The following is an 8,309-nucleotide window of genomic DNA, read 5'->3' as shown; positions in this document are numbered from 1 at the left end:
GTCTTTTCTGGTTCCACACAAACTTTAGAATTGTTTGTTCTAGTTCTGTGAAGAAGGCTGGTGTTATTTTGGTAGGGATTGCATTGAACATGTAGATTGCTTTGGGTAGTATCGAGATTTTAACAATATTTGTTCTTCCAGTCCATTAGCATGGAATGTTTTTCCATTTTTTGTGTGTGTCTTCATTTCTTTCATAAGTTTTCTATAGTTTTCATCATATAGATCTTTTACCTCTTTGGTTAGGTTTATTCCTAGGTATTTTATGGTTTTCAGTAGTAAATGGGATAAATTCCTTTATTTCTCTTTCTGTTGCTTCATTATTGGTGTATAGAAATGCAACAGATTTCTATAAATTGATTCTATATTCTGCAACTTTGCTGAATTCATGTATCAGTTCTAGCAGTTTTTTGGTGCATTTTGTTGGAGTCATTTGGGTTTTCCATGTGCATTCAACTATATATGATTCAGAATAGATTAATACTTCTTTTTTATCATTACACTTAGCTTAAAAAATTGACAGGCAGACCACAAGGCAGGATGTACTTTAAGACCAACACGGAGGTGGTGACTAATGCTTCTGGGACTTGCTGGGCCAGGCCATAGTAGTGTTTAGCTAAAATGTCAAAACCATGAAGAAGAAAGTCCAGGTTTGAGGCATTAGGCCTGCAGCACCAGCTGTGGAACCTCCTTGATGTGACTTCATAGCTCCACCCTGAAACATTTGCGGGGTGATCACTGAGGGAGCACTTAGCTGTAGGTGGGTATTCCTGGAGCCCAAAATGTAGCCACAGTGACTGGGTGGAAGCAATAGGAGTTTGGGAGTGGGCGATCAGCAGGGTACTTGGTGACATGGCCATAGTGGTCTCAGCCACCATGCCCATGGTAACACTGCTGCCTCTAAGTGGAGGAATGGGAACAGGGTACACTGTCACTAACATGTCATTGGGCTGTACCACTGTGGTGTGATAAATGATATGAGGAGGTTCTGCATACAGTGGCTGTGTGTATTACATGGCCTTGCTGTACCTAGGGACTCTGTTGGGGATAGGCACTTGAACATGGAGTACACAGTGGTCTGGTAGGGGTTGGGAGAGCAGGAGTTGGTGGCACTGCCATGCTGGTGGGGGAACAGGGTGCTTTGTAAGGAGTGCTAGGAATGTAACCTGTCTGGAAGGTAGGATTCACTCTAGGGTACGTGTTGCGTAAGTAGGCAGGAGCTGTGGCTGCATAGCTCATGGGGAAATCAGCTGGATAATAGTTGCTTTGGGATTTGCATAGAGAACCCGAGAAGAACCAGGGCTATAAACAAGATTCGTGATTTCAAGAACAGACCATATTGAAGATAGCTTGAGCTTCAATGACCAATGTATGCCAGCCCAGGGCAGGCTCAAGGAGGGGCAAGCACACTGGAGGCCCTCTCCAATGGGCGGCTGAACCAGGAAGCTCTCATCTCTTCCACTGCCTCTCCAGCTAGTGCTTGCAGTCAATCTAGTCTGTCCAGTCCACTTCTCCTCCTGGCCTGCAAAGTTTCTCCTGAAAAATCATCTGATAGCCTTACAGTGTTACCCTTGTATGTAACAGTTTGCTTTTCTCTTGCTGCTTTAAAGTTTCTCTTTATCTTTGATTTTTGTCATTTTAATTATTGTGAGTATTGGTATGGACATCCTTGGGTTCATCTTATTTGGGGCTCTCTGTATACGCTGAAACTGGATGTTTATTTCCTTCTCAAGTTAAGGAAGTTATCAGATTGTATCATTTCAAATAAGTTTTTTGCCCTTTTACCTCTCTTCTTCTTTAGGAATCCTTATAATTTGGGTACTTCATGTTGCCACAGAGATACTTTAACCTATCCTAATATTGTTTTTGTATGCTTTTTCTTTTTGCAGTCCAGGTTGGTTTTCTTCCCACTACTTTTTCATACTATTGATCTGTCTTCCTGCATTCTCTAGTATGTTATTGATTTCCTCCTGTTTATTTTCATTCTTTCTCATTGCCAAGTAGTATCCCATTGTATATATAAACCACATCTTCTTTATCCATTCATCAGTTGATGGACATTTAGGCTCTTTCCATATTTTGGCTATTGTTGAAACGGCTGCTGTAACATTGGGGCACAAGCATCCCTATGCATCAGAATTTCTGTATCCGTTGGGCAAATTCCTAGCAGTGCTATTTCTGGGTTATAGGAGAGTTCTGGTGTTAATTTTTTGAGGAACCTCCACACTATTTTCCAAAGTGGCTGCACCAGTTTGCCTTCCCAACAAGAGTGCAAGGGGGTTCCTGTTTTTCCACATCCTCGCCAGCATCTAGAGCCTCCTGATTTGTTCATTTTAGCCACTCTCACTGGCGTGAGGTGGTATCTCAGTGTCGTTTTGATTTGTATTTCCCTGATGATGAGAGAGGTTGAGCATCGTTTCATGTGTCTGTTGGCCATCTGGATGTCCTCTTTGGAGAAGTATCTGTTCATGTCTTCTGCCCATTTCTTCACTGGATTATTTGTTTTCTAGGTGTGGAGTTTGGTGAATTCCTTATAGATTTTGGATACTAGCCCTTTATCTGATATGTCATTTGCAACTATCTTTTCCCATTCCGTTGTTGCCTATTAGTTTTATTGTTTCCTTTGTCATGCAGAAGCTTTTTATCTTGATGAGGTCACAATAGTTCATTCTTGATCTAGATTCCCTTGCCTTTGGGGATGTGTCAAGTAAGAAATTGCTGCGGTTGAGGTCAAGGAGGCTGTTTCCTGCTTTCTCCTCTAGGGTTTTGATGGTTTCCTGTCTCACATTCAGGTCCTTCATCCATTGAGAGTTTATTTTTGTGTATGGTGTGAGAAAATGATCTAGTTTCATTCTTCTGCATGTTGCTGTCCCAGCACCATCTGTTAAAGAGGCTGTCTTTTTTCCATTGGAAACTCTTTCCCGCTTTGTCAAAGATTAGTTGGCCATACATTTGTGGGTCCAATTCTGGGTTCTCTATTCTATTCCACTGGTCTATGTGTCTGGTTTTGTGCAAATACCATACTGTCTTGATGATGACAGCTTTGTAGTAGAGGCTAAAGTCTGGGATGTTGATGCCTCCCATTTTGGTTTTCTTCTTCAATATTACTTTGGCTATTCAGGGTCTTTTGTGGCTCCATACAAATTTGAGGATGGATTGTTCTAGCTTTGAGAAGAATGCTGGTGCAATTTTGATTGGAATTGCATTGCATGTGTAGATTGCTTTGGGTAGTATTGACATTTTAACAATATTCTTCCAATCCATGAGCATGGAATGTTTTTCCATTTCTTTGTGTGTTCTTAAATTTCCTTCGTAATTTTCTATAGTTTTCTTCATACAGATCTCTTATATCTTTGGCTAAGTTTATTCCTAGGTATTTTATGATTTTTTTGTGCAATTGTGAATGGGATCAGTTTCTTGATTTCTCTTTCTGTCGCTTCATTATTGGTGTATAAAAATGCAACTGATTTCTGTACATTGATTTTGTACCCTACAACTTTGCTGAATTCATGGATCAGTTCTAATAGGCTTCTGGTGGATTCTGTTGGGTTTTCCATGTAGAGGATCATGTCTTCTGTGAAAAGTGAAAGTTTGACTTGTTCTTTGCCAATTCTGATGCCTTTTATGTCCTTTTGTTATCTGCTTGCTGCTGCTAAGACTTCCAGCACCATGTTAAGCAACAGTGGTGAGAGTGGACATCCCTGTCGTGTTCCTGATTTCATGGGGAAAGCTCTGTTTTTCCCATTGAGGATGATGTTAGCTGAGGGCTTCTCATAGATGGCTTTTATGATGTTTAAGTAAGTTCCTTCTATCCTGACTTTCTCGAGAGTCTTTATTAAGAAGCGATGCTGTATTTTGTCAAGTGCTTTTTCTGCATCGATTGACAGGATCATATGGTTTTTATCTTTTCTTTTGTTAATGTGATGTATCACACTGATTGATTTGCGAATATTTAGCCAGCCCCGCAGCCCAGAAATGAATCCCACTTAATCATGGTGAATAATTCTTTTTATATGCAGTTGAATTCGATTTGCTAGTATCTTGTTGAGAATTTTTACATCCATGTTTATCAGGGATATTGGCCTGTAGTTCTTTTTTTGTTGGGTCTCTGTCTGCTTTGGGAATCTAAATAATGCTAGCTTTCTAGAATGAGTCCAGAAGTTTTCCTTCCATTTCTATTTTTTTGGAACAGCTTGAGAAGGATAGGTATTAACCCTGCTTTACATGTCTGGTAGAATTCCCCAGGGAAGCCATCTGGGCCAGGGCTCTTATTTGTTGCGAGATTTTTGATAACTGATTCAATTTCTTCACTAGTTATGGGTCTGTTCAAAATTTCTATTTCCTCCCGTTTGGGTTTTAGTAGTGTGTGGATGTTTAGGAATTTGTCCATTTCTTCCAGGTTGTCCAGTTTGTTGGCATATAATTTTTCATAGTATTCCTTGATAATTGCTTGTATTTCTGAGGTATTGGTTGTAATAAATCCATTTTCATTTGTGATTTTGTCTATTTGGGTCGTCTTTTCTTTTTGAGAAGCCTGGCCAGAGGTTTATCAATTTTATTTTTTTCAAAAAACCAACTCTTAGTGTCATTGATCTGTTCTAGTGTTTTTTTGGATTCTATATTGTTTATTTCTGCCCTGATCTTTATTATTTCTCTTCTGCTGCTGGGTTTGGGGTGTATTTACTGCTTTGCTTCTAGTTCCTTTAGGTGTGCTGTTAGATTTTGTGTTTGGGATTTTTCTTATTTCTTGAGATAGGCCTGGATTGCAATGTATTTTCCTCTTAGGACTGCCTTTGTTGCATCCCTAAAGGTTTGGATTCTTGTGTTTTCAATTTCATTTGTTTCCATATATTGTTAAATTTCTTTTCCAATTGCCTGGTTGACTCATTCATTCTTTAGTAGGGTGTTCTTTAACCTCCATGCATTTGGAGGTTTGCAACACTTTTTCTTGTGGTTGATTTCAAGTTTCATAACATTGTGATCTGAAAGTGTGCATGGTATGATCTCAATGCCTTTATATTTATTTAGGGCTGTTTGGTGACCCAGTATGTGATCTAACTTGGAGAATGTTCCATGTGCACTTGAGAAGAAAGTATATTTTGCTGCTTTAGGGTGAAAAATTCTAAATATAACTGGGAAGTCTATCTGGTCCAGTGTATCCTTCAGGGCCATTGTTTCTTTACTGATTCTCTGTGTAGATGATCTGTCCATTGCTGTAAGTGGAATATTCAAGTTCCCTGCAATTAACACATTCTTATGAATAAGGTTGCTTATGTTTGTGATTGTTTTATATATTTGGGTACTCCTAAATTTGGTGCATAGACATTTATAATTGTTAGCTCTTACAGATAGACCCCGTAATTATTATATAATACCCTTCTTCATCTCTTGTTACAGCCTTTAATTTAATGTCTAGTTTGTCTATCTGGTATAAGTATGGCTACTCCAGCTTTCTTTTGACTTCCAGTAGCATGATAGATCTCCATCCCCTCACTTTCAATCTGAAGGTGTTCTTGGGTCTAAAATGAGTCTTTTGTAGGGGTGTCTGGGTGGCTTAGTCGGTTAAACGTCTGACTTCGGATCCAGTCATGATCTCACGGTTCGTGGATTTGAGCCCTGTATTGGGCTCTGAGCTGACAGCTAGCTCAGAGCCTGGAGCCTGTTTTAGATTCTGTTTCCCTCTCTCTCTGACCCTCCCCTGTTCATTCTGTCTCTCTCTCTCTCTCTCTCTCTCTCTCAGAAATAAATAAAACATTTAAAAATAAAATAAAATGAAATGAGTCTCTTGTAGACAGCAAATAAGTGGGTCTTGTTTTTTAATCCATTCTGATACCCTATGTCTTTTGATCAGAGCATTTAGTCTATTTACATTCAGTGTTATTATTGAGAGATATGGGTTAAGAGTAATTTGTTATCTGTAGGTTTCATGCTTGTAGTGATGTCTCTGGTGCTTTATGGCCCTTGTAACATTTCACTCAAAGTCCTCCTTAGGATCTCTTGTAGGGCTGGTTTAGTGTTAATGAATTCCTTCAGTTATTGTTTGTTTGGGAAAACCTTTTTCTCTCCTTCTATTCTGAATGACAGGCTTGCTGGATAAAGGATTCTTGGCTGCAGATTTTTCCTGTTCACCACACTGAAGATTTCCTGCCATACCTTTACTGGCCAGCCTAGTTTCTGCTACTACCCTTATGTGTCTACCTTTGCATGTTAAGTCCTGTGTATCCCTAGCTGCTTTCAGAATTCTGTCTTTATCCTTGTACTTCACCAGTTTCACTATGATATGTCATGCAGAAGATCGATTCAAGTTACATCTGAGGGGAGTTCTTTGTGCCTCTTGGATTTCAATGTCTGTTTTTTTCTTCCCCAGATTGGGGAAGTTCTCAGCTATGATATGTTCAAGTACAGTTTAAGCCCCTTTCTCTCTCTCTTCTCCTGGACCACCTATGGTATGGATATTGTTCTGTTTCATTGAATCAATTAGTTCTTTAATTCTCCCCTCGTGATCTAGAATTCTTTCTCTTTTTCCAGCTTCCTCTTTTTCCATAATTTTATCTCCTAATTCACCTATTCTCCCCTCTGCCTCTTCAATCTGTGCTGTGGCCACCTCCATTTTATTGTGCACCTCATTAATAGTATTTTTTAATTCATCGTTACTATTTTTTAGTTACTTGATGTTTGCAGCAATAGATTCTCTGCTGTCTTCTATGCTCTTTTCAAACATTAAGTTTATGACTATTATTCTATATTCTTGTTCAGTTATATTGCTTATATCTGATTTGATCAGTTCTTTAGCTGTCACTTCTTCCTGGAATTTCTTTGAGGAGAATTCTTTCGTTTCATCATTATGGCTAGTTTTCTGCTCTATATATTTTAAAAGCTTGTTATGTGCTCTGCACCTGCGAGCACTGCAATATTGAAGGAGGGGTCGTACACTGTCCAGGGCCTGGCCCCTCAGGAGGTGTTCTTTTGGCGAGTGTTACTTGCTCTCTGTTGTTGTGACTTTGGTTATTTTATTTCCCTACTTGCAGTGATGTTTTGAACCCTGCGCCAGGTGTGCTTTGATTTGTTCCTTGATGTAGCCCTGGAAAGGGAAACCGAAAACAAACACACAGACAAATTAAAAAAAAAAATTAAAAAAAAAAAAACACCACAAACTAAAAGTAAAAAACCAGAAATGCCAGCTACAAGTAAAGAACAGCGTAGAGGCTGTGCTAATGGAAGAGCACATACAAAGAGAAATGACAGGGGTGGGGGGAAAAAGGAAAAGTAAACTTTGACCAGGAGACTAAATGGCTTAATCCAGACAGAAAGGAAAATAAAGGAGTCGGGGAAGAAGAAAAGAAATTAGCGTTGCCCAGACAGAGAAACTATGCAGCTTAATTACTCAAGAGAGAGAGAGAAAGGAAAGAAGGAGGTGTAGAACATTTGTCAAGAGAATGGATTAAATATGTCTGCTTAAACAAACCAACAACCAGAGTAACCAGACTAGAGGAGGGCAAAGATAAGAAGGAGAAAAGGAAGGAAGAAGATCTCTATATAACAAGAATTGTCCAAGTATCAGTCCAGGCAATGCAGCAGCCCTGGTCTGGAAGAGGGGGCGGGGCAGGGTTCCTCAGTGTATATCCTGCCCCAGTAGGTGCTCAGTTACCACATGTGGAGCGGTGTGGTCTGGTGTAGGTGGGTCCTTCCTCCACTCTGGGTCCTGTGGACAGATCCCTGATGTCCTGCTTTGGGGGGGGGGGGGGGGAAAAACGGTGAGTCCATAGTCTCTCCTCCATGGACTGGGTGTCCCAAATCACTCTGTTTGAGCAGTCCCCACCATGCCACCGGCATAGAGGAGGCAGTCTATCTTGCTCCCCCAGATCTCATGCCCCGGAGTTTGGCTGGGATTCAAACTCCTGCTCCGTGTACCCTGATACTGGGGAAGCACAGCCTCATGCAGCCTGATTAGTGTTCCCTGGACAGGCTTTGTCCTGTTCCGCAGCACTCTGGGGAGGAGATCGCTTTCTCTTATTGTGGACTATGCCCCTGATGTAGCCACCCAGCCAGGAGCTGGCTCCTCTCCTCCCCAAGTATGGGTAGCTGGCCCCAGTCTGGAGAAAGCCCCTCAGTTAGAGATTGGATTTTTCTCTGTCCTGGTCTGAGTTCTTTTCCTTGTCCACATATAGCCCTATGCTTCCCCAGCCACGCTTTCTCTTCCCTTTGTCTCTCCGCAGGAGGGGACCCCTCCCTCTATTCCTTTAATCTCTCCCAGCTCCCAATAATGCACCTATGGTCTGTCAGTTTGTTCTGGTGTATTCCTGGTAGCGACT

The 8,309-nt window shown here is 40.7% G+C and overlaps 1 pseudogene; it reads right to left on the bottom strand.

Moving 5' to 3' along the window:
- Positions 1–732: 732 nt before the first annotated feature.
- LOC120233189 lies at positions 733–1,824 on the bottom strand (annotated as a pseudogene).
- Between the last annotated feature and the right edge of the window lie 6,485 nt (positions 1,825–8,309).

The sequence above is a fragment of the Hyaena hyaena genome, unplaced genomic scaffold (genome assembly GCF_003009895.1).
Source record: "Hyaena hyaena isolate Hyena2069 unplaced genomic scaffold, ASM300989v1 scaffold_87, whole genome shotgun sequence".
Classification (NCBI taxonomy): Eukaryota; Metazoa; Chordata; class Mammalia; order Carnivora; family Hyaenidae; genus Hyaena; species Hyaena hyaena.
Note: the sequence above shows the minus strand (reverse complement) of the source record. Positions and strands in the feature narration are given on the sequence as shown.